This window comes from Carcharodon carcharias, chromosome 7 (genome assembly GCF_017639515.1).
Source record: "Carcharodon carcharias isolate sCarCar2 chromosome 7, sCarCar2.pri, whole genome shotgun sequence".
In the NCBI taxonomy this organism is placed as follows: Eukaryota; Metazoa; Chordata; class Chondrichthyes; order Lamniformes; family Lamnidae; genus Carcharodon; species Carcharodon carcharias.
Genome location: NC_054473.1, coordinates 78,067,598 through 78,095,207, shown reverse-complemented (window position 1 = coordinate 78,095,207; position 27,610 = coordinate 78,067,598). Strand labels below are relative to the sequence as shown.

Genomic DNA, 27,610 nt, shown 5'->3' with positions numbered 1-27,610 from the left:
GAGCAGTGTTTTCAAAAGGTATTTCATTACATAAGCTGTTGCACTCCATCTACCAAGGCCCCCAGGGATAACAACGGGACAAAGGAGGACACAGAGAGAGACAAGGTGGAGGAAAAGATTGGGGCAACAGACGGCCAACCAACAGCACTGCCCCCTGAACCTCCCACTCCTCAGGAGAGCGAATCAATGGAGGAGGAGGAGGCAGCAGTGGGAAAGCAGCAGGGGGAGTGGCAGCTGGTGAAGAGTGACAAAAGGAAGAAGGGGCTAAAAAGAAACCAAGCCACTTCCCAGACAAGAGTCAAGAGGCGTCTCCTATCCGACACAGATAACAAGAGCAGCAGCTCTTCGGACGAAGAAGGGCCAGGGCGGTGCCAACAGAAAAAACGGCAAAACGCTAGGAAGTTGGAGGATGAGACAACCGAGCTGCAGAATATTGGAGACAATGAGGAGACCAGCGCACCCCAACTTTGCCCACAACCCGAAGAGGCCAGTGTACCACAACCCCAGGAATCTGGGAACAGTGAGGCGCTCAGCGCACCCCAGCTCCAGGAAGCCGGGAGCAGCAACGCCCAGAGGGTGAGAGGATTGGAAAAGCTTCTCCAACAGAGGACATTTCAAACCCCGCTCTCTGCACGGACCTCCAGATGCCACCCGAGCAGAACACCGCCAATGGGGAGGTTCAGGACGCTTTCCTCAGCCCATCCAAAGTGAAGCAATTTGAGCACACTACGGGCATGAAGGAGCAGACCAAAGGTCTGGAACTCTCAGAGACAACAGGTTTGGTAAGCGACTAACTGCTTTAAAATGGGTGTAAAGATTGTATCCATAAATGTGCGTAGCATTAAATCTACTACGCGATGTGTTGCGACTTTGGACTACCTTGCCAAGGTCAAAGCTGACCTGTTGTTTCTGCAGGAGTGTGCGATACCGCACCTCAGCTCCTACAGGCAATGGTCACGATGGTGGTCCCATGGGCCATCGATCTGGTCGGGAGGAAACGACTCTCGTTCCTCCGGCCTGGGTATTCTGCTGCGGGGAGGCAGCTTTACCATCTCCCAGGTTAAGGAGGTGGTGGACAGGCGCCTCCTCGTAGCAGACGTAATGTACAAGAATGCTCCACTCCAGTTAATTAACGTCTATGCCCCGTCACAAGGGGCTGAGCGGCTGGAGGTTTTTCAGCAGCTCCCACTGCTGCTGGCAATCTCCAGGCCGGTCATTCTGGGCGGTGACTTCAACTGCATCATCGATACGGTTGGACGATCTGGCAGGGCCGAAAGCAGATTGGACGCTACGTCCAGATCCCTGATGGAAACAGTAAAGGATGCCAAGCTGCATGACGTCTTCAGCAAGCCTGCAGACGGAGCACAGCGTAGATACACCTGGTCGCGGCCTGATGGGTCCGTCTGTTCCAGGATAGATTTTCTGTTTGTGTCCCGTGCATTCACAGTCAGATCCACCGATGTCAAGCCGGTGTTCTTCTCTGACCACAGCCTCCTACTGGCTGACTGAAACTTACAGAAGGACCAGAGGGTTGGCAGGGGGGCATGGAAGCTAAACGTGAAACTGCTGAAACCCAGAGAACATTGAGGAGCTCAAGAGGGATTACAAAGGTTGGAGAACGGTGAAACCCCACTTTGAGTCACTGACACACTGGGGGGAAGCAATCAAGGGAAACATCAAGAGGTTTTTCATCCTCAAAGGCACCCAGAAAGCTAGAAAGGAACAGAGGGAAATGTCCCGACTCCAGAAAAACATGCAGAATCTGCTCTGGCTGCAGTCGATGGGGGTCGATGTCAAGGAGGAACTCCAAGAGGTGAAGGGCCAGCAAGCCTCGCTCTTTGCCTCGGAGGCCTCCAAGATCATCTTCCGTTCCAGAGTCCGCTCAGTGGAGCAGGATGAGACATGCTCACGTTTCTTCTTCCAAAAGGTACACAGAGAGAGCTCTGTGATCAGCAGCCTGAAGGAAGAAGATGGCTCAGTAAAGTCATCACAGTCCGACATTTTGAGGATCAGCAAATCCTTTTACACCGGATTGTATGACGTGAAGCCCACAGACAGCACGGCCTCCCAGTCCTTCCTGTCCTCTATCACGGAGGTCTTAGACAACAGTACACGGGAGATCCTGGACAAAGCGCTAACTCCTGACGAACTGACTGAGGCCCTTGAGTCCTTCGAGAAGAGTAAAACTCCTGGAAGCGACGGCTTGCCGGCGGAGTTGTATTCGGCTCTATGGGACTGGATCGGCCTGGACCTGCTAGAAGTGTACGAGAGTATGCCCCTGGCCGGCAGTATGTCAGAATCCATGAGGAAAGGCATTATCACCCTCATCTACAAGCACAAGGGGGAAAGGGAGGAAATTAGAAATTGGCGACCCATTTCACTGTTGAATGTGGACTTTAAGATTCTGTCCAAGGTCATCGCCAATCGGGTCAAATCCACTCTGGAATTGGTGATTCACCCTGACCGGACCTGCACTGTGCCGGGCAGGAAGATCTCTGACAGCCTCGCGCTGCTCAGGGATACGACTGCCTATGTGCAGGACAGGGGTGTGGATACATGCCTCATCAGCCTGGATCAGGAGAAGGCCTTTGACAGAATATCGCACACCTACATGGTGGATGTGCTCTCCAAAATGGGGTTTGGGGAGGGAATTCACAATTGGATCCAACTGCTCTACACTAACATCAGTAATGCAGTCTCGATCAATGGGTGGGAATCAGACAGCTTTCCTATTAAATCTGGAGTCAGGCAGGGCTGCCCTCTTTCGCCTGTTCTTTTCGTGTGTTGCATAGAACCCTTTGCTGAGTTCATCAGGAAGGATCCGGGCATAAGAGGAGTGACGATCCCAGGCAGTGGAGGCACTCAGGTCAAAGTCTCCCTGTACATGGACGATGTCGCCGTCTTCTGTTTGGATCCGCTGTCGGTGCACAGACTTATCCACATCTGCGACCAGTTCGAACTGGCCTCGGGAGCCAAGGTAAATCGTGGGAAGAGCAAGGCCATGTTCTTTGGGAACTGGGCTGACCGATCCTTTGTCCCCTTCACTGTCAGGGCTGACGACCTGAAGGTGCTGGAGATATGGTTCGGAGGGACCAGGGCACGCGTTAGAAACTGGAAGGAGCGAGTGTCTATGGTGAAAAGGAAACTGGGCATGTGGGAGCGACGCTCCCTCTCCATTGCGGGTAAGAACGTGGTCAACAGGTGTGAGGCACTCTCGCTGTTGCTGTACGTGGCGCAGGTCTGGCCCATTCCACACTCCTGTGTGGTGGCGATCACCCGAGCCATCTTCCACTTTGTCTGGAGGTCGAAAATGGATCGTGTCCGCAGGGACACGATGTACAAGCCTCTAGATAAAGGGAGAAAAAACGTGCCCAACATCGCCCTCATACTGATGGCCACCTTCGTGTGCGGCTGCATCAAGCGGTGCGTAGACCCTCAGTACCCAAACACCAAGTGTCACTACATGCTGAGGTTCTACCTGTCCCTGGTGTTACGAAGGATGGGTCTGGCCACGCTGCCGCGGAACGCTCCAAGTAATTGGACCTCGTGGGAAAATTTATGCAGAGAAACACCTTTGACCACAAGTCCATCAAGCAGTGGTCGGCACGTAACGTCTTAAAGGCCCTGAGGGAAAAGGAGAGGGTGGATCCTGTGGGATGGTTCCCTGAGCAGACTGACAAAGTCATTTGGCAGAATGCCTCATCGCCAGAGCTTTCCAATAAGCACCAAGATGTAGCTTGGCTGGTGGTGAGAAAGGCCCTCCCTGTAAGATCCTTCCTACATGCCAGGAGTCTCACCCCCTCTGCACGTTGCCCTCGAGGTGGCTGTGGTGGGGAAGAGACCGTTGTTCACCTCCTTGTAGATTGTGTCTTTGCAAAGAAGGTCTGGAGAGAGATGCAGTGGTTTCTGTCGAGGTTCATCCCGAGCAGTTCTGTGACAGGGAACTCTGTGCTCTACGGGCTGTTCCCAGGGACACACATCGAGATAAACATCAACTGCAGCTGGAGGATCATCAACTCGGTGAAAGACGCTCTTTGGTCTGCCCGAAACTTGTTGGTTTTCCAGCGCAAAGAGTTGTCCCCGACCAAGTGTTGCAGACTGGCACATTCAGGAATACGTGCTGAGGGACACAGTTAAGCTTGGGGCAGCCGCCACAAAGGCACAATGGGGAAGGGTCGCTGCCTAAGACCTTTCTGCCACAGTGCACTGAGGGGCTGGGAACTGTTTAAATGAATGTCTGCCAATGATTGTAATATTCATTGTTTGTAGTGATACACCTTGTGATTCATGTTGTAAAAGTTGAACCTGATTGTATTTTTGTAATGGTGATTTTGAAATGGTTTGAAATGTTTTTGAAGATTTATGAATAAAGTATATTTTTGCAAAAAAAAACATAAGCTGTTTGCAGGTTGTTATCTAGAAATCCCCAGCTCCTCCCACAATCGATTCCCACAGGAAAAACTGTTTGGATCATCTGTACCAGATTAAACTGCCTCAAAACATTTGTGCGACTCTGAAACCCTCTAGCTCTGGCAGTAGCAGCTCTGCTTGACAGTCCAGCATGAGAAGCAACAGGAAGCAATTTGTACAACTTTGCAGTTTTATCATCCCACAGATTATTAAAATATGAAGACATTGTGATTACGTTACAAAAGTGAAAATCCATTTAATATCAATAGCAAGTAATACTCCTGCATGGTCTACATCAGTGTTTCACTGAGTTATGCTACTTCATGGATATATCGGTGTTTGAAACAAAGAACTCCTTTATCCATTACATAACATATGCAATTAATATTCCCTCACAATTTACAATGAAATCAATGTCATTAGCTCTTCTCTTCAATTGAAGATTTCTGTTGTCCATTGTTGGCAACCTTGAAACCCTGCCAGCAAATAACAACCTCCCAGAAAACTGGCAACTAATGCTAAATTTGCATACTTGATACAGAATAACAAATCCTTACAAGTCAGTCAGAATTTGTAAAAGGAAAGGTTAGGTTAATATTCCAAGCATACACCCTCTTTTCAAACTGAAATAATCCTCATTATAAAACGTGATAAAAGGGATGGGGGAGAAGAATAACAGGTCAATGGCGAACTGGAGGGAGATGGAGAAAGTACTGGGTAATAGGCAAACATTATCTAAGTCAACGAAAAGCCACTATAGCCTCCTCTTTAGTAGAGGATTGGGTTACCATTTTGCTGAACAGAGCCATTCTATCCACATGATCCTGATCTCCTAATCGTATGTCACCTCAACTCCCCTCTCCCATTCGACAAGGCTCCAATCAACTTCAGCACAAACTTCATCTACCTTCTGTGCACAATGCAGGCCTTTGGTTTAAGTAAAAGCAAAATACTGCGGATGCTGGAAATCAAACAAAAATAAAAATAGCTGGAAAAACTCAGCAGGTCTCACAGCGTCTGCGGAGATGAAGATAGTTAACGTTAATGGACTCGAAACATTAACTGTATTCCTCTCCACAGATGCTGTCAGACCTGAGTTTTTCCAGCTATTTTTATCTTTGGTTTAAATGTTAGTTTCGGATCTTAGTCATGTCTGCCCCATTTTCCTGCATGTTTGCCCTACTTTGCTCTCCACTAAGTTATTTATTTTGTATTTTGTTACCCGGTTGAGATAATTTCTGTAGAATCATCCAGCATTTGTTCATGTCTTTCCAAGGAAAATCTAACCAGATATTGAAGCCATCTTATTTGACAACAGTTAGCCTAACTAACTCTCTCTTGACTTTTAACTGTTGCTCTTCCTGTTTTGTTTAGTCCTATAAAGAGCTTCACTTATCTCTCTAAATCCAGTTCTGATGTAGGGTCAACGTTTGAACTTTAATCCATTTGTTAAACCTTACAGAATATTACGAGGGGGATTCAATAGGTGTTCTAACTGGATTTTTCTTTCTGGTCAGTAACCAGAGGACACAGATTTACGTTAAGTGGAAGAACCACCACAGGGAGCAGCTAGGGGTGGGGGTGGCAGGGAGGTGGAATGATGATTTTATTTTAAAACACACTGACTTGTTATGATCTGTAGTGCACTGTCAGAAAGGGCAGTGAAAGCAAATTAATATTTTTCAAAAGGAAATTGGACATATACATGAAAGGAAAAACATTCCAGGGTATGGGAAGGAGTGGGGTAGTGGGTAGAACAGGATAGCTTAACTTAAGTACCAACACAGGCACAATGTGCCAAATATCTTTCTCCTGCACGGTTCCATTCTATGCTGGCAGACCTGCAGTAGATTACCAGAATTTTGTGTTTTTATTTCAGTTCCCTTTTTATCTCAACACAGCACACATATGCAAAGGCAGCAACTTGATCTAACAGAATGGCACAGTAGGCTCTAGGGGCCGAATGCTATACTCATGTTCATGTCTCCCTAAAAGATTCCTGTACATATTAGCAGACCTCCTGTGGCGTTGCTCATCAGCAGTTGAAGGGCAGGAGCACAGCCAATTTTAGCAGCTAACAAGGGGTGTCCTCTTAAAGGCCTGCGAGGAAAGGAAAATCCAGGTAACTGTAGCTGGTTGCAAACATTTAGTTTATGTCATTCCAATTCAGAAGAACTCATCATGAAATCGGAGTCTTTCTCCTTTACACTTGCCATAATTCTTTTGCTTCTTTAACAAAGTGTGACTCTAGGCCGTGATGGGCAGCCAGCCAACGCTTAGTCTATAGGGCACAGGTCCTTTAAGCATTTGCTTCTCGATATACTTTAGCGTCTGCACAATCAGCAACCCTAGGAGAGAATGAATATGTATCAAATCTCCCATTGTGCTACGCGTGCCAAGTCAAAGAATGTTCTGTTTCATAAGGATAAGAAAACACTATCATAAAACAAAGTGTTCTGCTGAAGGTGTATCCTCTTGCAGCCTAACTGATGTTAACTATATAATAGGTCAGTTTACAGTCATTTAAATGCAAACTGTAACTGTACATTTCTGTAGATACAAACCTGCCATTGTTTCCTAATACAAAAGCAAAATACAGCCAATGATAGAAATCTGAAATAAAAAATAAAGTGCTGGAAATACTTCAAAATAGCTGAAAATAGGCAGCCCTGGTGATGCAGTGGATAAGTGTTTTTTTTGGTAGCTTATCTCAGTCAAATACAACAGCAAAATTATGATACGTCTGGTTCAGTCTCTCAGGGAGAGGGACAGAATTGGTTGTTAGGGGAATGGAATTTACTACAGGGATCAAGACAATGGTTTCAGTCGTCACAATATTGTTTGAGGAAATTTCTGCTGAATGGACAAGTGTGTAGAGGAGCAATGGCAGACATTTAAGGAGATATTTCATAATTCTCAGCAAAATATGTTCCAGAAAGACTCTGAGAAGGATGCACCATCTATGGTTAACTAGAGTAGTTAACGGTAGTATCAAACTAAAAGAAAAAAATGTGCAATACTGCAAATATTATTGGTAAGTCAGAAGCTTGGACAGATTTTAGAAACCAAGAATGACTAAAATAAAAATGAATTGGGAAAAATTAGAGTATGAGAGAAAGCTAGCTAAAAATATAAAAACAGATGGTAAGAGTTTTTACAAGTATTAGTTAAAGTGAGTGTTGGGAATTGATAATGGGAAATAAGGAAATGGCAGAAGTGCTGAACAAGTATTTTGTGTCCATCTTCACTGCAGAAGACACAAAAAAAATCCCAAAAATATTTGAAAATCAAGAGGTAAAAGGGATGGAGGAATTTCAAATGATCACAAGCGAAAAGTTACTGGGAAAACTATTGAACTAAAGGCTGACAAGTCCCCTGGGCAAGATGGCTTGCGCCCTAGGTTCATAAAAATGACCTGCAGAGATAGATGATGTGTTGGTTGTGGTCTTCCAAAATTTCCTAGTTTCTGGAAAGGTCCCAGCAGATTGGAAAATCACAAACATAACATCTCCATTCAAGAAAAGAGGAAGACAGAAAGAGGGTTAGCTATTGGCCAGTTGGCCTAACATCGGTCAAAGGGAAAATGCTAGAATCCATTATATTAAGGAGGTAATTAGCAGGACATTTAGAAACTCACAATAAAATCAGGCAGAGTCAACATGGTTTTGTGAAAGGGAGATAGTGTTTGAATAATTTATTCGAGTTCTTTTAAGGAAGTAACAAGCAAGATGGATGTAGGGAAACCTGTAGATGTGGTGTACTTGGATTTCCAAAAGGCAGTGAAGTGCCACATCAAACATTATTCCACAAAATAAGAGCTCATGGTGGAGGTGATAATAGACTAGTGTGGACAGAGGATTGGTTAGCTACCAGGAGGCAGAGAGTAGGGATAAATAGAAAATTTTCAGGTTTGCATGCTGTAACTAGTGGAGTGCCATAGGCATCAGTGCTGGGGCCTCAACTATTTATAATCTATATTAATGACTGGGATGAAGGAACCAAATGTATGGTTGCTAAATTTGCTTATGACACAAAGATAGTAGGAAAGTAAGTTGTCAAGAGGATATAAAGTCTACAAAGGGGTTTAGATAGGTCAAATGAGTGGGCAAAAACTTGGCAGATGGAGCATAATGTGGGAAAATGTGAACTTGTCCATTTTGGCAGGAAGCATAGAAAAGTATATTATTCAATTGGAGAGAGACTGCAGAACTCTATAGTACAAAGGAATCTAGGTGTCCTAATACATGAATCATAAAAGCTAATATAATTGATTAGGAAGGCTTTTATTGCAAGGGGAATCGAATATAGAAGTAGAGAATCGCTGCTACAGGGCCTTAGTGAGAGTGCATCTGAAGTACAGTGTACAGTTTTAGTCTCCTTACTTAAGGAAGGATGTAAGTGCATTAAAAGCAGTTCAGAGAAGGTTGACTCGACTTGATTTCTAGGGCGAAGGGTTAGCTTATGAGGAAAGGTCGAGCAGGTTGGGCCCATACCCATTAGAGATTAGAAGCTTGAGAAATATTATTATTGAAACATATGAAGACCCTAAGGAGACCTAACAGGGTGGATGCTAAGAGGATGTTTTCCCTTGTGGGGAAGTCCAGAGCCAGGGTACAGAAAATTAGGGGTCTCCAATGTAAGACTGAGATGTGGAGAAATTCTTTCTTTCAGAGGGTGAGAGTCTGCATAATTCTATTCCTCAGAGTGCATTGGGGCAGGATCATTGAATATATTCAAGGCCAAGTTAGCTAGATTCTTGACTAACATGGGATTCAAAGGTTATCGAAAGCAGACAGGAAAGTAGACTTGAGGCCACAATTAGATCAGCCATGATCTTATTGAATGGTGGAGCAGGCTTGAAAGACTGAATGGCCTACTCCTGCTCCTTGTTCTTATGTGGTGGACAGGAATAAGTTTATATATATGTTCACACTTTGTTTTACTGGGGTATGAAATATCTGCATAAATTTCTGTAGCAGTACAAACTATCAGACTGAAACTCCTATTAACAGTGTTTTGAAAATAACTGATATTTCACAATGTAGTTGCAACCATTGGCTTTATTCTAAACAGGAAAATCTGTGCAGCAAAGCAACACCACAGTGGCACATGATACCCAAATACTACCATCCCAGACGAAAAAGTCCTAAAGCAGTAAAACTCCAAGTTTCGGATTGGTCCTGGTAGTAAGTCGCTTGCTCTCCTCATAGGCCACAGGATGGTTAATGACACATTACAAACAGTCATCTGAATGCCAAGATTATATTAGTGTTTTCAAAATTCCTCAAAGTATGCTTTCTATACAGAACATATAAATTTATTCCAGGAGGTGAGGTCAGATTTTTTTAATTGTGTGTGTGTGCTCTGTCTCGCTGCAGAAGAATGATGTTCAAACTGCAAAAGAGGGAAGAAAAACTAAGGAACCACAAAAATCCTATCAGGTATCCAGATTAGATTTATACACCAGATGACATCACCAATCCATAGAGTGAAAAACATTTCTAATGTCAAGAAGTTAGCACTTCATGCCATCAACTGGAATAATGATATGGGGGGGTGGGGGGGGGGGGGGGGGTGGTGGGGTGGGGGGGGGGGGGGGGGGGGGGGGGGGGGGGGTGGGGGGGTGGGGGGGGGGGGAGGGGGAGGAGCGGGTGGTTTGGGAAGGAAAGAGATGACGAGAGGTGTGGGAGGGGAGGAAGCAGCAGTAGAATGAAAGGGAGAAAAGGAGGTTGAGGAGAATGGACCACGCTCTGCTGAAATGGAGAGTTGATGGCAAGTATGGGTGGTAGTACGCTATTCATATGAAGGACGACAGAATGGTACTGAAAACAGAAAGCACAAGTTACTGGATAAAGTCTGAGTATAAAACATCTATTACAGGCAGAAATTTAGTGGGAAGACAGTCATGGAAAGGGGTGCCACATAAGCACAGCATTCCCTTGGTACAAATGGTCAGTTCAGATTGAGAGAGCAGTTAACAAAACATATGACACCCTGGGCTTCATTATTAGGGTCATGGAGTACAAAAGCAAGGAAGTTATGTTGTGTAGAACACTGGTTCAGCCTTAACTGGAATATTGCATACAGTTCTGGGCGCCACATTTTAGGAATGATATGAAGGCATTAGAGAGGATGCAGAAAAGATTCATGAGAATGGTCGCATGGATGAGGAACTTCAGTTATGTAGATAGATTGGGGAAGTTGGGACTGTTTCCTTGGAGAAGAGAAGGTTGAGAGGAAATTTGATTGAGGTGTTCAAAATCACAAAGCATCTGGACAGATTAGAAAGGGAAAAAATGTTCCCACTCGTGAAGTGATCGAGAAAGAGAAGACACAGATTTAAGGTCATTGGCAAAAGTAGTACTGGCAAATGAGGAAAATCTTTTTCATGCAGTGAGTGGTTAGGATCTGGAATCATTGCCTGACAGTGTGGTGGAGGTAAGAGGGAATTGAATCATGAAGAGGAAGAATATGCAGGTCTGCGGGGAGAAGGCAGGGGAGTGGCACGAGGTGAATTGCTCTTTCAGAGAGTCAGCACAGTCACGACAGCCAAATGGTTTCCTTCTGTACTGTAACCATTCCTGATCCTGTAGTCACTTGCACGCACCTCTCCAACTGACAAACTGTTCCCAGCAATCAGTGTGTGCGGGAAGAGTCAATGTCATAATACTGTAAACAGCATCCATGTATAACAGGAAGGTTTCCGAATAACCAAATTCAGCTGAAACAGCTCAAACACCGCAATAAGATCAGGCAGCACCTTCATATCCATCTCTTCACTGCTAAAAGGCTCTCATCACAATAATAACCCCAGCAATTACCTGCTAAAGAATCAGAATGGCACACAGTTGGAATGTATCCTTTGGAAAAATAAGTCAGTGATCCTACTTACAAAAGGGACAGGCAAGGTTGAGGGAAACAGCCCACACTATGTCACTGTAATAGCCATGTGTTATACAACACATGGCAGGAAGCAAAGCTTCCCACAAGGACAAACACACACTGCCTGCACAGCATTCCTGCTTTCTTAACCAGATCTGTGTTCATGTTCAATCATCACTCAAAATAAAACAATTACTTTTAAGAAATAGGATCAGTAATTCCCAACTGATAAAAATCAGAAGAAATTGCACATTTACAGTCTTGTCTCCTTGAAGGTTTAACAGTGCAGAAAGGAAACACTCTGTCCACTGGAGCCAGTAAAATATACAGTTATGATCTTCAAACAATCTTATCAACGCTACTCATGCTGCTGGCTGAGTGACTCCCTCACAGCTCCTGCTGCTTCCCAATCTGCTCCCTTTAGGCAATGAGGAAGCACCATCCATAGTGTCCTGATACAAAGAAAATCTTTGAAAGACTGTTACACCAGACTTCAATCTGGTCCTGAAATGATTGGACATGAGATCCCTGTCAACTTGACTCTTTCTTGTCCTATTTAGAAACATGCGTCCGAGTTATTCATCTTTGCTTAGTAACAATATTTCATCAGACTGTCATATGCCCTCAGTATTATGTACAAATCTAAAGGGTCGATACACAAAATGACAATGCTTCAATCGAAAGATGGCAAATAAAACTTCAGCAACATGATTTCCAGAGGTAAGTGAAGCGTAGCCGCAATGTTCAACAAAAACAAGTATAGGAAGTATCCTGTTTGTGTGCTGAGTGAGTGATGATATGTCCACTCTCAAAGTACATAGATCAGTAATGTTTCATACCAGAATAAGGGTCATCACAGCAGCTTTGGAACACTATGGAGAGTTACATAAATGGAAACAAAAGCAGAAAATGCTGGAAATACGCATGGCAGAAAGTTCATCCATCTGAAACGTGAACTGTTTCTCTGCCCACAGATGCTGCTAGCACATGTGTTTTTATTTCAGATTTCTAGCATCCACAATTTTGTTTTTGGAATCCCCACTGGTGCCAGGGGGCACGGAGACGGAGTGTACTTGCTGGTATCAGGGAACTAACTCTCCCTGCCAGAATTGGGAATAATCGTGAGTCCAAGCTAATGTGTACTTTAATTCTTTAGACCAAGAGTAGGGGCACATTCATTGTGGAGTGTGTTAACAGCGAAAAAATATTAACAACATTGTCAAGGCTACTTTTTCCTTTCTGTATCAATGGGTGATGGTCTGTTCCACTGCTGGCGAGCTTTAGGAATGTGGTAAAATTTCAAGTTGCCAAGCTTTCAGAGAATCTAAGCACAACTGTGTAGGACAGCTCAGAACAGTCCACGATCACTGCACTCTTTCTTAGCAATACCCTAGACCGATCACTGCCAGTCGCCATTGCTTTTCTCTCCAAAGCCAGAATGAAACCTTCGATACAGAAACTGAGCACAAGCTGCTCATGTGTTTTCCACCTATTAATTTTAATGGATGGAGACTTGGGTGCAGCTTATGCCTGGCTTTGCAATGAGGGTTTCTTTTGTGCCAACTCCTTAAGCCCCAATGGTGAAGCGGAAAATTTTGGATTAGAAACTCCTCACATACCACTCAAATGATAAATTTTCCTGGTGGAGGTGAGAAGAATGCTCACATTGTTTCCAGCAGTTTGACTTTTAATCAGCTAATGACATCAATGCCTTTAAAAAATGAAGTTGCTTCCTCAGTTTCAAAAATTATTTCTTGAAAAAATACATTTGCTCTGCTTGTCAATATTGGATGAGTTATGCACAATAGGGGAAATGATCTGAATTCAGATCACTATTTGCTCATACATCTGTCCGTAATTGTAGCATTACAGACCAAGCAGGAAGTCAGATAAGCAACTCTCACAAACCATTACAAAAACAGAATTACCTGGAAAAACTCAGCAGGTCTGGCAGCATCGGCGGAGAAGAAAAGAGTTGACGTTTCGAGTCCTCATGACCCTTCGACAGAACTTGAGTTCGAGTCCAGGAAAGAGCTGAAATATAAGCTGGTTTAAGGTGTGTGTGTGGGGGGCGGAGAGATAGCGAGACAGAGAGGTGGAGGGGGTTGGTGTGGTTGTAGCGACAAACAAGCAGTGATAGAAGCAGATCATCAAAAGATGTCAACAACAATAGTACAATAGAACACATAGGTGTTAAAGTTAAAGTTGGTGATATTATCTAAACGAATGTGCTAATTAAGAATGGATGGTAGGGCACTCAAGGTATAGCTCTAGTGGGTTTTTTTTTTATTTTATATAATGGAAATAGGTGGGAAAAGGAAAATCTTTATAATTTATTGGGGAAAAAAAAGAAGGGGGAAACAGAAAGGGGGTGGGGATGGGGGAGGGGACTCACGACCTAAAGTTGTTGAATTCAATATTCGTTTAGATAATATCACCAACTTTAACTTTAACACCTATGTGTTCTATTGTACTATTGTTGTTGACATCTTTTGATGATCTGCTTCTATCACTGCTTGTTTGTCGCTACAACCACACCAACCCCCTCCACCTCTCTGTCTCTCTATCTCTCCGCCCCCCACACACACACCTTAAACCAGCTTATATTTCAGCTCTTTCCTGGACTCGAACTCAAGTTCTGTCGAAGGGTCATGAGGACTCGAAACGTCAACTCTTTTCTTCTCCGCCGATGCTGCCAGACCTGCTGAGTTTTTCCAGGTAATTCTGTTTTTGTTTTGGATTTCCAGCATCCGCAGTTTTTTTGTTTTTATCTCACAAACCATTATTAGCCAGTCATGCCCTCCAAACTGAGTACACCTTCCCTTCCAGGGCCTGCGGCAGGATTTATGGTTTAGTTCTAGCTTGACTATGTTGTGTTCACAAGTGCCTGGAATCACAGAACTGCTAGGGAAATGACGTAGCAGTGAAATAATCTGTCTGCTGAAACACTTCTACAGACAGTTGATCACACACCAATAAGAATCGCACACTGATGAATCAGTTATGCCTAGCCCTGAAATGCTTTGCAGAGGAATCAGATGGAAAGTTCCACCAAGTAAAGGATTTTGAGGCTCTGGTATTCTCTTTCATTTGGTGCAGCCCTTTAAATTCCAGTGCAGGAGGACAACATGGGTGAATCTGGACACCCTCTGCCCCACGTTAGAGGGGTGGGTTTGGTGAGTTTCTTGACTTTCCTGAGGAAATTTCACCCTGGACTTTCCATAGGCCCAACAAGTGCTAGGCCCACTGAGAGCTTACAATAATTATCAGTTTAGCTTTGCTTATAAACCCCCCAAAATCATCTCAAGTGTGAATTTGTGAGGAAAAAAGGACATTATGGTGATAAAAGGCTGAAATAGACCAGGCTTGGTAATCATCTCTCACCGTACAAAGCAATGGTCTCTTTGCCTCTTTATTTTCCCTCCATTCCTAATGGACACCTGTAGTGCAGCAGCTTTGATTATTTTGCCTAGACGCAACCAGGGCAAGTCTCACTAAAGCACCAGCCCCAGTTATGCACCAGAATTTGAGACAAGAGCGTATAGGCTGGGTCAGAAGGGGAGTTCACTGTCAGCAAAGCAGACCCCAAGAATTTCAATGTCAATATTTAATAAGTTTCAATGTTTCTTTGTGAATTTTGGCCGCTTTCTGTACTTTAAGCTAGAAACAGACCATTTATGCGATACAAGAATCCACTTTGTTGCAAATGACATTCGTCACTTCAAAGGGCAGATGAATCAACTCTGACCAGTTGGTCAGCTAGTGTTAACTACCAAGTCCAGATGTGACAGACACATTTAATATTGATTAACGTGGCCGGAAAAGGGAAAAAAACTCATCATTAGCAATTGATCATCTGTCTCATCCTGGGATCCTACATATATTAGTCATTATTAAAACGGATGGCAACAGGTGTAAATAACACAACAGCACAAGAGTCAAACAAGACAATCACTGTAAATAATGGCACCCACATTTGACAGAAGTCACTGCGTAATCTCATGCTTGACAGTTTTTCAGTCAAATTTTCTTTTAGACCAACAATGAGAATTCTTTGCAAGGTACCGTTTCCTGATCTGAGTGCAAATTTTGCACGATTTGTGCAATCTACCTTCAGTTTGACTGGCATTGGTTTGAACCAGTTACTTTATTATTTCCTCAGATCATGTCAGAATTGAAAATTTGCCTTGGCTCCTTGCCCATGACAGTTGCTCACGACCTTCATTTATAGTGTCCACTTTCAGGTTGCAATTTCAAGAGACAGTGAAGTTTATGCCCAAGCTTGACAGGAGAACTCACCATGGCTTCTGCCAAGCAAATGCCCAATTCTGTCCAGGTTCAATAATGACCTTGTATTCTCATCCTCTTTATGGCTCAGTATTCGAATTTGCCATTAATTCTCTATCACACTGGTTGGTTATTTTTTACTTTAATTTTTTTGCATCAGGACCATCAAGCAAACAGCCAATCTGATAGTACTGGCCTGGCAGATGGGACATTGCACATCGCTCTTTCATAGCATGCTGACGTTATCTCCTTGGACTTGCATTGCTTGAATCTATTTGTAGACCGGCATTATGCTCTCTGTGGCAGCTGTGCACAGTGGTGCAGGAGCTTAATTGGTCAACAAGAACATTTTCTTGATGTACTCAGTTTCACGGTATCCATGTCATTTAACACTCAACAGTTCAATAGTGAAACTTGCATGCAAATCACCACTTTAAACAAGAAATACCATTTTGATCATGTACAACATGTAAGTGAGGTGTTGATGCTGGTGATATTATCTAAGGAATGTGCTAATGGGGACATTAAGGGTAGCAAGCAGGACAAGCAAGTGGCAGATGGCCCTAGTGGGGGTGGGGTGGGGTAGGGATCGAAATAGGCTAAAAGGTGGAGATAAAATAATAGATCGAAATAAATTTTAAAATAGGTGGGAAGAGAAAAATATATTTTTTAAAAATTATAAATTATTGGAAAAAGGGGGATCGGAAAGGGAGTGGGGATGGAGGAGAGAGTTCATGATCTGAAGTTGTTGAAATCAAATGTTAAGTCCGGAAAGCTGTAAAGTGCCTAGTCGGAAGATGAGGTGCTGTTTCTCCAGTTTGCGTTGAGTTTCAGTGGAACATTGCAGCAGGCCAGTGGGCATGAGAGCAGGATGGTGTGTTGAAATGGCAAGCAACAGGGAGGTCTGGGTCATGCTTGCGGACAGACCGAAGGTGTTCCACAAAGCGGTCACCCAGTCTGTGTTTGGTCTCTCCAATGTAGAGGAGACCGCATTGGGAGCAGTGAATGCAGTAGACTAAATTGAGGGAAGTGCAAGTGTAGTGCTACTTCACTGAAAGGAATGTTTGGGTCCTTGGACGGTGAGGAGGGGGGGGAATTAAAGGGGCAGGTGTAGCACGTTCTGCGGTTGCTTGGGAAGGTGCCGTGGGAGAGGGTGGAGGTGTAGGGAGTAATGGAGGAGTGGACCAGGGCGCATCCACCCTCACATCTTCACTCCCTCCCAGAACCATGATAGGGTCCCCTTTGTCCTCATTTATCACCCCACCAGCCTCCACATTCAAAGGATCATCCTCCGCCTTTTCCGCCAACTTCAGCATGACACCACCACCAAACACATCTTTCCTTCACCCCCCCGGAGGCTTTCCGCAGGGATTGTTCCCTCAGGGACACCCTGGTCCACTCCTCCATCACCCCCTAAACCTCAACCCCCCTCCCACAGCACCTTCCCATGCAACCGCAGAAGGTGCTACACCTGCCCGTTTACTTCCCACCTCCTCACCGTCCAACGGCCCAAACACTCCTTTTAAGTGCAGCAGCACTTCACTTGCACTTCCCTCAATTTAGTCTACTGCATTTGCTGCTCCCAATGCAGTCTCCTCTACATTGGAGAGACCAAATGCAGACTGGGTGACTGCTTTGCAGAACACCTTCGGTCTGTCCGCAAGCAGCACCCAGACCTCCCTTTCAACGCACCACCTTGCTCTCATGCCTACATGTCCGTCCTTGGCCTGCAGCAATGTTCCAGTGAAACTCAATGCAAACTGGAGAAACAGCACCTCATCTTCCGACTAGGCACTTTACACCCTTCCAGGCTTAATATTGAGTTCAACAACTTCAGATCATGAACTCGCTCCTCCATTCCCACCCCCTTTCCGATCCCCCCCTTTTCCAATAATTTATAATTTAAAAAAAATATATTTTTCTTTTCCCACCTATTTTTAAATTTATTTCCATCTATTATTTTATCTCCACCTTTCAGCCTATTTCGATCCCTTCCCCCCACTCCACCACACTAGGGCCATCTGCCACCTGCTTGCTACCCTTAATGTCCCCATTAGCACATTCCTTAGATAATATCACCACCATCAATACCCCTTTGTCCTTTTGTCTATGACATCTTTGACAATCTCTTCTTTGCCCTCACATATCACTGGCCCTCTATCCAGCTCCACCTGTCCCGCCCCCCTCTACCAGCTTATATTTCACCTCATTTCTCTATTGCCTTAGTTCTGATGAAGAGTCATACGGACTCGAAATGTCAACTGTGTTCCTTTCCGCAGATGCTGTCAGACCTGCTGAGTTTTTCCAGCTATTTTTGTTTTTGTTTCAGATTTCCAGCATCCGCAGTATTTTGCTTTTATGCAAGTGAAGTACTGGTTCCTACAAGGCTGTTCTTAATGGCAGTAATAGTGAGAACAATTTGAAAATAATGATCTAGGTATATCACACCACATTAAAGGGCACTGGTGATTAATCACACTTTAATACACCAATTAAAATATTTTGGTTAAAGTTCCACTTCCCCCATTGTGCACTAATATACAAATAACATCAGTTGACACTAAGCACCTTCCAGTCCAAGAGCATGAGTCTCTATTAGTGTTAGAATACACCTTTTGTGCAGAAAGATGGATTATTTTCTAGCTTTTTTACTGAGACACGAAGTGTCTGTAAGGTCCGTAGATTATAGGCACACTCAACTTTCCCACACAACTTCCTTCCCGTGTGTACACACTCTACTCAATATTTTCAATAATTGCCTGATATGAAGATCAATATGAACAGGAGGGGTCCCCGGGCTGAAACCTCAGGAGACCCCTCTAGGTCCCAACACCACAATTAGAGCAATTAGTATAGTAACTCCCCTCTGTTTTGTAGGTAATTAATTATCCAATTTATAGCTTCTACCTGGATCCCAAAGGCTTCGCTGTAGCTGTTGGGCCTGCTGTGATGAGCCTTACCACGTACTTTCTGAAAATCAAGAGACATTCACCACTCTTCTCTCGTCCACAGACGCTGTTACATCCTCAAGGAACTCCAAAACATTTTTCAGCTCTCGTCTGCTATTCATAAATGCCACATCAGCTTTGAAGTACACTCTTCACTCCAAAAACAGTTATTTGCCTTCCTTGATCTCAGCATGTTCCCCAGTGTGATCTGACGCCATTAGCATCATTCTAAGTCAATTTGGAAGGCATTGTATATTGATGGAAACTATGACAGCATGAATCAGCTGCAATTAGAGTTCCCCTTGCCCCTTCTCCCAGCCTCTCGCAGAGACAGTGGCTTTTGCTAGCATCTCGCACATAAGCAGGATCATGTCCTTGCACCCACTCTGACCTCAGCCAGCAGCAGAACCCTGGCAGGTAATTCAGCACAGATCAGGGATTAAACTCATGTTTATTGTTACACATTTGTATGAAATTACACCACCTGCATTAACAGAAAGTTCCCAGTTTTTCAAATATTCCTTCGTGCTTGTAACTCCCTGCATCCGAGTGAAGTTGAACTGTTCCTTTTCTATTGTCTCAAAATCCTTCCTATAGTGCACAGAACAAAACTGCACACAGCACTCCAACTGTGATGTATTTACTCACTGCGCCATTAGGCAGCAACTGTCTTTCTTTAAGCCAGCTAAACATCAACAGAAACAGACAGCTTTCTGCAAAAAGCAGATCACTTGCTATGTTGCTCATTGCTAGTCTGGAGCTCCACCAAAGCTCTTGTGTCAGCAACCTGCCCCTTTAAGACCGCCACGGTAGGAAAGGGATCTGATTAGTCAGAGTCCAGAGGCCAAGTAGAGGCTAAGCAGTATTCAGGGGCATTTCTCTAGACTGGAAGCTATTTAAATCCCTTGCTCCTGTCTGTGAGAAACATAGGTTATCAAAGTCAGGTTAAAACAACAGGAAATGTTTGACTATTAAAAGGAAAATGTTCAGTTGCGATTCATTGCTGATTTATGAAAGTGTCAGCCTTAGCTCAGTGGCAGAGCACTCTCACCTCAGTCAGAAGTTTAAGGATTAAAGTCTCAATCCCATACAGTACTAAGGGTGTGCAGCGTTGTCAGAGGTGTTGTCTTTCAGATGAGATGATAAACCAAGTGGTTTACCTTTAGGTAGTTTTCAAAGAGCCCAGTTCTGTATTCAAAGAGGAGAGTTCTTCAACATCAACCAAAATCACAAAATGGTTATTTGGTAGTTTATCTCATTACTGCTTGTTGGATTTGCTGTGTTTTTGGACATCTTACATAGACATAAAAACATAGAAAATAGGAGGATGTCATTCAGCCCTTCAAGCCTGCTTGGCCATTCAATATTATGCCTGATCCTCTATTAACACCATATTCTCACTCTCTCCCCATGCCCCTTTACACCTTTAGAGTCTAGAAATCTATTTCCTTCTTAAATATATTCAGTCAACTCCAAAGCCTTGAGGTAGCGAATTCCACAGGTTCACCAACCTTTGAGTGAAGAAATTTCTCCTTGTAGCTTTGAAAGGTTTTTTAATTCACTTACGGGATGTGGGCATTGCTGGCTCAGCTGGCATTTATTGCCCATCCCTAGTTGCCCTTGAGAAGGTGGTGGTGAGCTGCCTTCTTGAACCGCTGCAGTCCATGTGGTGTAGGTACACCCACAATGCTGTTAAGGGGGGAGTTCCAGGATTGACCCAGCGACAGTGAAGGAATGGCGATATATTTCTAAGTCAGGATGGTGTGTGGCTTGGATGGGAACTTCCAGGTGGTGGTGTTCCCATGTATCTGCTGCCCTTGTCCTTCTAGATGGTAGCAGTTGTGGGTTTGGAAGGTGCTGCCTACAGATCCTTGGTGAGTTTCTGCAGTGCATTTTGTAGATGGTACACACTGCTGCTACTGTTCGTCAGTGGTGGAGGGAGGGAATGTTTGTGGAAGGGATGCCGATCAAGCAGGCTGCTTTGTCCTGGATAGTGTCATGTTTCTTGGTGCTGTTGGAGCTGCACTCATCCAGGCAAGTGAGGAGTATTCCAACACACTCCTGATTTGTTAATGGTGGACAGGCTTTGGGGAGTCAGGAGCTGAGATACTCGCCGCAGGATTCCTAGCCTCTGACCTGCTCTTGTAGCCACAGTACTTATATGGCTAGTCCAGTTCAGTTTCTGGTCAATGGTAACCCCCAGGATGTTGATAAGTAGCGTATAAATAAATATTAGAAACATTCAGGTCCAAAACTGATGTAAACTTTTCTTGTGATGCCAAAACATGTTGGGTGTGACTGGATGAAAGACCTTATTTTAAAGCATTTAAAAGGGGAAGAAACTAAAAGAGGGGTGACTAATCTGCATAACTCAATTTAAAAGGCTTAGTGAACCAGTTTAAAACTAGCCCTCTACACATAACACCACCAAGAGTTCTCTCATTTTGTCTCTTCTTGCTAAATGATAATTTTGCTCATTTTTACAAATAAATATCAAAATCAAAAATAGATTATTTGCCAACTCTTCAAATGGTTAAGTTTTCTCACTTAAGGAACTAACCATACAGTCCCTGTAAAACTATGATGAGAAGAGACCATTAAAATCATGGCATCTCACAACACAGGAGGTCACTCGGCCCATCTTGCCTGTGCTAGCTCATGGACCTCGGCAATTAGTCCCACTCCCCTGCTCTTTCTGCAAAACTCTGCAATTTTTTTTTTTACCTTTTCAAGTATTTATCCAATTCTCTTTTGTAAGTATATTATTCAATCTGCTTCCACCACCCTTTCAGGCAGCACACTCTAGAGTTATCTATTAGCTGGTAGGACCTGCCAAACTCAAAAGATACTTAAATCACTTCAGCTATCTTAGAGAATAAATGTCCCTTTAACCAACTACTTAGAACACTGGGCTCCAGTAACACAGTAATTGATAAATGCAATGTTAACATTAACCAACTCAAAAGGGGACTGTGAATTTAGAGGCTCAGCTTGCAATAACAACACAGATTTCTGCAAGGAGCATGTGGATGTAATTGCCTGCAAGGTCAAACTGTCTGTCATTTCCTGTCTTGGCTCACACAAGGAAAACAGTGAAATGGTTTAGGTGCCTGACAACAACTTACACCTAGGACATGGTAGGAGATAATGCCTCAGTAAAGATGGAGAGAAAACTGATGAAGAGAAGCAAGAGAAGAAAGAAATGGAAGACACATGAACATGGTGTTATTGTGCAATATTTATAATTAAAATGACTGCAGTTACTCTACAAATAAACCTCTTTCAGATTTAGTGTATGCCACTCACTGTCACATACTTGGTTGATAATGCAGCTCCACGAGAGCCCTAAGTGATTCAAAAACCACATTCTTGGGCAAAGTACATTCACCAAATTTAACTATCATACTACTATCAAGCTAATATTCACAGGGTAAAATGCACATACATGGGTCTCAATCCATCCACCGTATCCTGACCCAGATAACCTATAAATGCTATTGGGAAACAGGATTATTCAAGTACTCTAAAATGGATGGACACATGCAACCAGCTCACTTCCTTATTTGAACTAATTATAAGCAAACCCTGTCTTGGTGTGGTGGCAGAGGAGTTGGAGGTGGGTGGTGGCAGATGAAGTGGGTGGGCTGGTGCCAGTGGGGACGTTGAGTGGTGGGGGGTGAGATGACGGGGGGGGAGGGCAGGGTGGTTGGCGGGAGGGGAGGGGAGAGGAGGGAGGTCGGGGGGAGGGGAGGGAAGGGGGGTTGGCAGGAGGGGAGGGGAAGGGGTTCGGCGGGAGGGGAGGGGAGGGGGGTCGGCGGGAGGGGAGGGGAGGGGGGTCGGCGGGAGGGGAGGGGAGGGGGGTCGGCGGGAGGGGAGGGGAGGGGGGTCGGCGGGAGGGGAGGGGAGATCGGCGGGAGGGGAGGGGGGCGGCAGGAGAGGAGGGGGGGTCGACAGGAGGGGAGGGGAGGGGGGTCGGCGGGAGGGGAGGGGGGTCGGCGGGAGGGGAGGGGGGTCGGCGGGAGGGGAGGGGGGTCGGCGGGAGGGGAGGGGGGTCGGCGGGAGGGGAGGGGGGTCGGCGGGAGGGGAGGGGAGGGGGGTCGGCGGGAGGGGAGGGGAGGGGGGTCGGCGGGAGGGGAGGGGAGGGGGGTCGGCGGGAGGGGAGGGGAGGGGGGTCGGCGGGAGGGGGAGGGGAGGGGGGTCGGCGGGAGGGGGGGAGGGGAGGGGGGTCGGCGGGAGGGGGGGAGGGGAGGGGGGTCGGCGGGAGGGGGGGAGGGGAGGGGGGTCGGCGGGAGGGGGGGAGGGGAGGGGGGTCGGCGGGAGGGGGGGGAGGGGAGGGGGGTCGGCGGGAGGGGGGGAGGGGAGGGGGTCGGGGAGGGGGGGAGGGTCGGCGGGAGGGGAAGGGGGGTCGGCGGGAGGGGGGGAGGGGAGGGGGGTCGGCGGGAGGGGGGAGGGGAGGGGGGTCGGCGGGAGGGGGAGGGAGGGGAGGGGGGTCGGCGGGAGGGGAGGGGGGTCGGCGGTGAGGGGGGAGGAGGGGAGGGGGGTCGGCGGGAGGGGGGGAGGGGGAGGGGGGTCGGCGGAGGGGGGGGAGGGGAGGGGGGTCGGCGGGAGGGGGGAGGGAGGGGGTCGGCGGGAGGGGGGGGAGGGGAGGGGGGTCGGCGGGAGGGGGGGGAGGGAGGGGGGTCGGCAAGGGAGCGGGGGGAGGGGAGGGGGGTCGGCGGGAGGGGGGGGGAGGGGAGGGGGTGGTCGGCGGGAGGGGGGGAGGGGAGGGGGGTCGGCGGGAGGGGGGGAGGGTGAGGGGGGTCGGCGGGAGGGGGGGGGAGGGGGGTCGAGGGGAGGGGGGAGGGGAGGGGGGGTCGCGGGAGGGGGGGAGGGGAGGGGGGTCGGCGGGAGGGGGAGGGGAGGGGGGTCGGCGGGAGGGGAGGGGAGGGGGGTCGGCGGGAGGGGGAGGGGAGGGGGGTCGGCGGGAGGGGGAGGGGAGGGGGGTCGGCGGGAGGGGAGGGGAGGGGGGTCGGCGGGAGGGGAGGGGAGGGGGGTCGGCGGGAGGGGAGGGGAGGGGGTCGGCGGGAGGGGAGGGGGGTCGGCGGGAGGGGGGGAGGGGAGGGGGGTCGGCTGGAGGGGGGGAGGGGAGGGGGGTCGGGGGGAGGGGAGGGGGGTCGGCGGGAGGGGGGAGGGGAGGGGGGGTCGGCGGGAGGGGGGGGAGGGGAGGGGGGTCGGCGGGAGGGGGGGGAGGGGAGGGGGGTCGGCGGGAGGGGGGAGGGGAGGGGGGTCGGCGGGAGGGGGGGAGGGGAGGGGGGTCGGCGGAGGAGGGGAGGGGAGGGGGGTCGGCGGGAGGGGAGGGGGGTCGGCGGGAGGGGAGGGGAGGGGGGTAGGCGGGAGGGGGGGAGGGAGGGGGGTCGGCGGGAGGGGGGGAGGGGAGGGGGGTCGGCGGAGGGGGGTGAGGGGAGGGGGGTCGGGGGAGGGGGGGGAGGGGAGGGGGGTCGGGGGAGGGGAGGGGAGGGGGGTCGGCGGGAGGGGGGGGGGTCGGGGGAGGGGAGGGGAGGGGGGTCGGGGGGGAGGGGAGGGGGGGGTCGGCGGGAGGGGAGGGGGGGGGGGTCGGCGGGAGGGGAGGGGAGGGGGGTCGGGGGGAGGGGAGGGGAGGGGGGTCGGCGGGAGGGGAGGGGAGGGGGGTCGGCGGGAGGGGAGGGGAGGGGGGTCGGCGGGAGAGGAAGAGAGGGGGGTCGGCGGGAGGGAAGGGGTGGTGTGACGGCGGGAGGGGAGGGGGGATTGGCGGGAGGGGAGGGGTGGGGAGGTGGGGTCAGCGGGAGGGGAGGGGTGGGGAGGAGGTCGGCAGGAGGAAAGGGGGGTCGGCGGGAGGGGGAGGGGGGGGTCGGCGGGAGGGGAGGGGTGGGGTGGGGGGTCGGCGGGAGGGAGGGGTGGGGAGGGGGGTCGGCGGGAGGGGAGGGGTGGGGAGGGGGGTCGGCGGGAGGGGAGGGGGGTCGGCGGGAGGGGAGGGGGGTCGGCGGGAGGGCAGGGGCGTCGGCGGGAGGGGAGGGGAGGGGGGTCGGCAGGAGGGGAGGGGAGGGGGGTCGGCAGGAGGGGAGGGGAGGGGAGGGGGGTCGGCAGGAGGGGAGGGGAGGGGAGGGGGGTCGGCAGGAGGGGAGGGGAGGGGAGGGGGGTCGGCAGGAGGGGAGGGGAGGGGAGGGGGGTCGGCAGGAGGGGAGGGGGGGTCGGCGGGAGGGTAGGGGTGGGGTGGGGAGGGGAGGTCGGCGGGAGGGGAGGGGATGGGGGGTCGGCGGGAGGGGAGGGGATGGGGGGTCAGCGGGAGGGGATGGGATAGGAGCGGAGGGGGGTCGGTGGGAGGGGAGGGGAGGGGAGCGGGGGTCGGTGGGAGGGGAGGGGGGTCGGCAGGGGGAGGGGAGACGGCGGGGGCGGAGGGGAGACGGCGGGGGCGGAGGGGAGACGGCGGGGGCGGAGGGGAGACGGCGGGGGCGGAGGGGAGACGGCGGGGGCGGAGGGGAGACGGCGGGGGCGGAGGGGAGACGGCGGGGGCGGAGGGGAGACGGCGGGGGCGGAGGGGAGACGGCGGGGGCGGAGGGGAGACGGCGGGGGCGGAGGGGAGACGGCGGGGGCGGAGGGGAGACGGCGGGGGCAGAGGGGAGACGGCGGGGGCGGAGGGGAGACGGCGGGGGCGGAGGGGAGACGGCAGAGGCAGAGGCGGAGGGGAGACGGCAGAGGCAGAGGCGGAGGGGAGACGGCAGGGCAGAGGCGGAGGGGAGACGGCAGAGGCAGAGGCGGAGGGGAGACGGCGGGGGCAGAGGCGGAGGGGAGACGGCGGGGGCAGAGGCGGAGGGGAGACGGCGGGGGCAGAGGCGGAGGGGAGACGGCGGGGGCAGAGGCGGAGGGGAGACGGCGGGGGCAGAGGCGGAGGGGAGACGGCGGGGGCAGAGGCGGAGGGGAGACGGCGGGGGCAGAGGCGGAGGGGAGACGGCGGGGGCAGAGGCGGAGGGGAGACGGCGGGGGCAGAGGCGGAGGGGAGACGGCGGGGGCAGAGGCGGAGGGGAGACGGCGGGGGCAGAGGCGGAGGGGAGACGGCGGGGGCAGAGGCGGAGGGGAGACGGCGGGGGCAGAGGCGGAGGGGAGACGGCGGGGGCAGAGGCGGAGGGGAGACGGCGGGGGCAGAGGCGGAGGGGAGACGGCGGGGGCAGAGGCGGAGGGGAGACGGCGGGGGCAGAGGCGGAGGGGAGACGGCGGGGGCAGAGGCGGAGGGGAGACGGCGGGGGCAGAGGCGGAGGGGAGACGGCGGGGGCAGAGGCGGAGGGGAGACGGCGGGGGCAGAGGCGGAGGGGAGACGGCGGGGGCAGAGGCGGAGGGGAGACGGCGGGGGCAGAGGCGGAGGGGAGACGGCGGGGGCAGAGGCGGAGGGGAGACGGCGGGGGCAGAGGCGGAGGGGAGACGGCGGGGGCAGAGGCGGAGGGGAGACGGCGGGGGCAGAGGCGGAGGGGAGACGGCGGGGGCAGAGGCGGAGGGGAGACGGCGGGGGCAGAGGCGGAGGGGAGACGGCGGGGGCAGAGGCGGAGGGGAGACGGCGGGGGCAGAGGCGGAGGGGAGACGGCGGGGGCAGAGGCGGAGGGGAGACGGCGGGGGCAGAGGCGGAGGGGAGACGGTGGGGCGGAGGGGAGACGGTGGGGGGGAGGGGAGACGGCAGGGTGTTGGGTAGAGTTAGCGAAGGGGGGGGGGTGGAGAGGGAGAATCTGGGCAGGCGGGGGGGCCGGTGTGGGGGGGGGGGTCGGTTCGGGGGCTGGGGGGCTGTCAGGTGGTGCGGGGGGGGCCAGTGCGGGGGTGGGGGGTCGGTGCGGGGCGTCGGGGGGCCAGCGTGGGGCTCGGGGGGCCAACGCGGGGGCCGGGAGGCCAGCGCGGGGAGCGTCAGTGCAGGGTTGGGATCGGCGTGGGGGTGGTGGGGGGTCGGCGCGGGGGCGCAGGGGGGTCAGCGCAGGGGTGCCAGCGCGGGGGCGCGGGGGGGTCAGCGCGGGGGCGCGGGGGGGCCAGCGCGGGGGCGCGGGGGGGCCAGCGCGGGGGCGCGGGGGGGTCAGCGCGGGGGCGCGGGGGGTTTCAGCGCGGGGGCGCGGGGGGGTCAGCGCGGGGGCGCGGGGGGGTCAGCGCGGGGGCGCGGGGGGGTCGGCGCGGGGGGGTCAGCGCGGGGGCGCGGGGGGTCAGTGCGGGGGCGCGGGGGGTCAGTGCGGGGGCGCGGGGGGTCAGGGCGGGGGGGTCGGTGCGCGGGTGGGGGTGGTCAGGGTGGGGGGAGGCTGGTGGAGGGGGGTATCGGTGCGCGGGTGGGGCGGGTCAGGGTGGGGGGGCTTGTGCGAGTCAGGGTGGGGGGTCTGGTGCGGGTCAGGGTGGGGGGTCTGGTGCGGGTCAGGGTGGGGGGGTCTGGTGTGGGGGTCGGTGGGGGTGGGCGGGATGGGGATCAATCTCGGTTTCGCCGCCTCCTCTTTGTTCCCTTTGTCTCCGGCCCGGCCTCAGGCCGCTCCCCGGCCTCCCGTCCGCTTCCTCCCGTCCCGCGGGCCCCAGACTCCGGCTCCACACTCCCTCTTACCTCAGGCAGTCGCGACTCCACCACCATAAACCCGCCCCAAACCGATTTAAATCAGAAAATGAAGGCCCCGCTCACACCGACTACAATCAGAAAGAGGGAGCCGCTCCAACGCGCGACACAACCTCCCCGGGAAACAGGGAACGCCGACAAACGGTCCGGCCGCCGAACAAGCTGCAACTGCGCCACCAGCCGCTCGCCGGCCCACTGCGCCGCCGCGAACACACCTCCAAACCGCCGGCCCACTGCGCCGCCGCGAACACACCTCCAAACCGCCGGCCCACTGCGCCGCCACGAACACACCCCCAAACCGCCGGCCCACTGCGGCGCCGCGAACACACCTCCAAACCTCCGGCCCACTGCGCCGCCGCGAACACACCCCTAAACCGGCGGCCCACTGCGCCGCCGCGAACACACCGCCACCTGCCGACCTGTAGGGAGTACTTACTCCGGACATCGCCACTTGCTGAAGTCTTTTAGATAAAAACAAAAAAACTGCGGATGCTGGAAATCC

The 27,610-nt window shown here is 51.0% G+C and overlaps 1 protein-coding gene across 2 annotated transcripts in view; it reads right to left on the bottom strand.

Moving 5' to 3' along the window:
* The window catches only part of rad54l2 (RAD54 like 2), a 144,663-nt gene extending 117,377 nt beyond the window's left edge, over positions 1-27,286 (bottom strand). The window contains exons 1-2 of one of the 2 annotated variants that reach the window (XM_041191167.1): positions 27,100-27,286; positions 6,624-6,758 (exon numbers count right to left, since the gene is read on the bottom strand). The gene's annotated coding sequence lies outside the window, so the exon portion shown is untranslated. The remainder of the gene's footprint in view (positions 1-6,623; positions 6,759-27,099) is intronic. The other variant, XM_041191166.1, reaches the window with a different exon arrangement.
* Between the last annotated feature and the right edge of the window lie 324 nt (positions 27,287-27,610).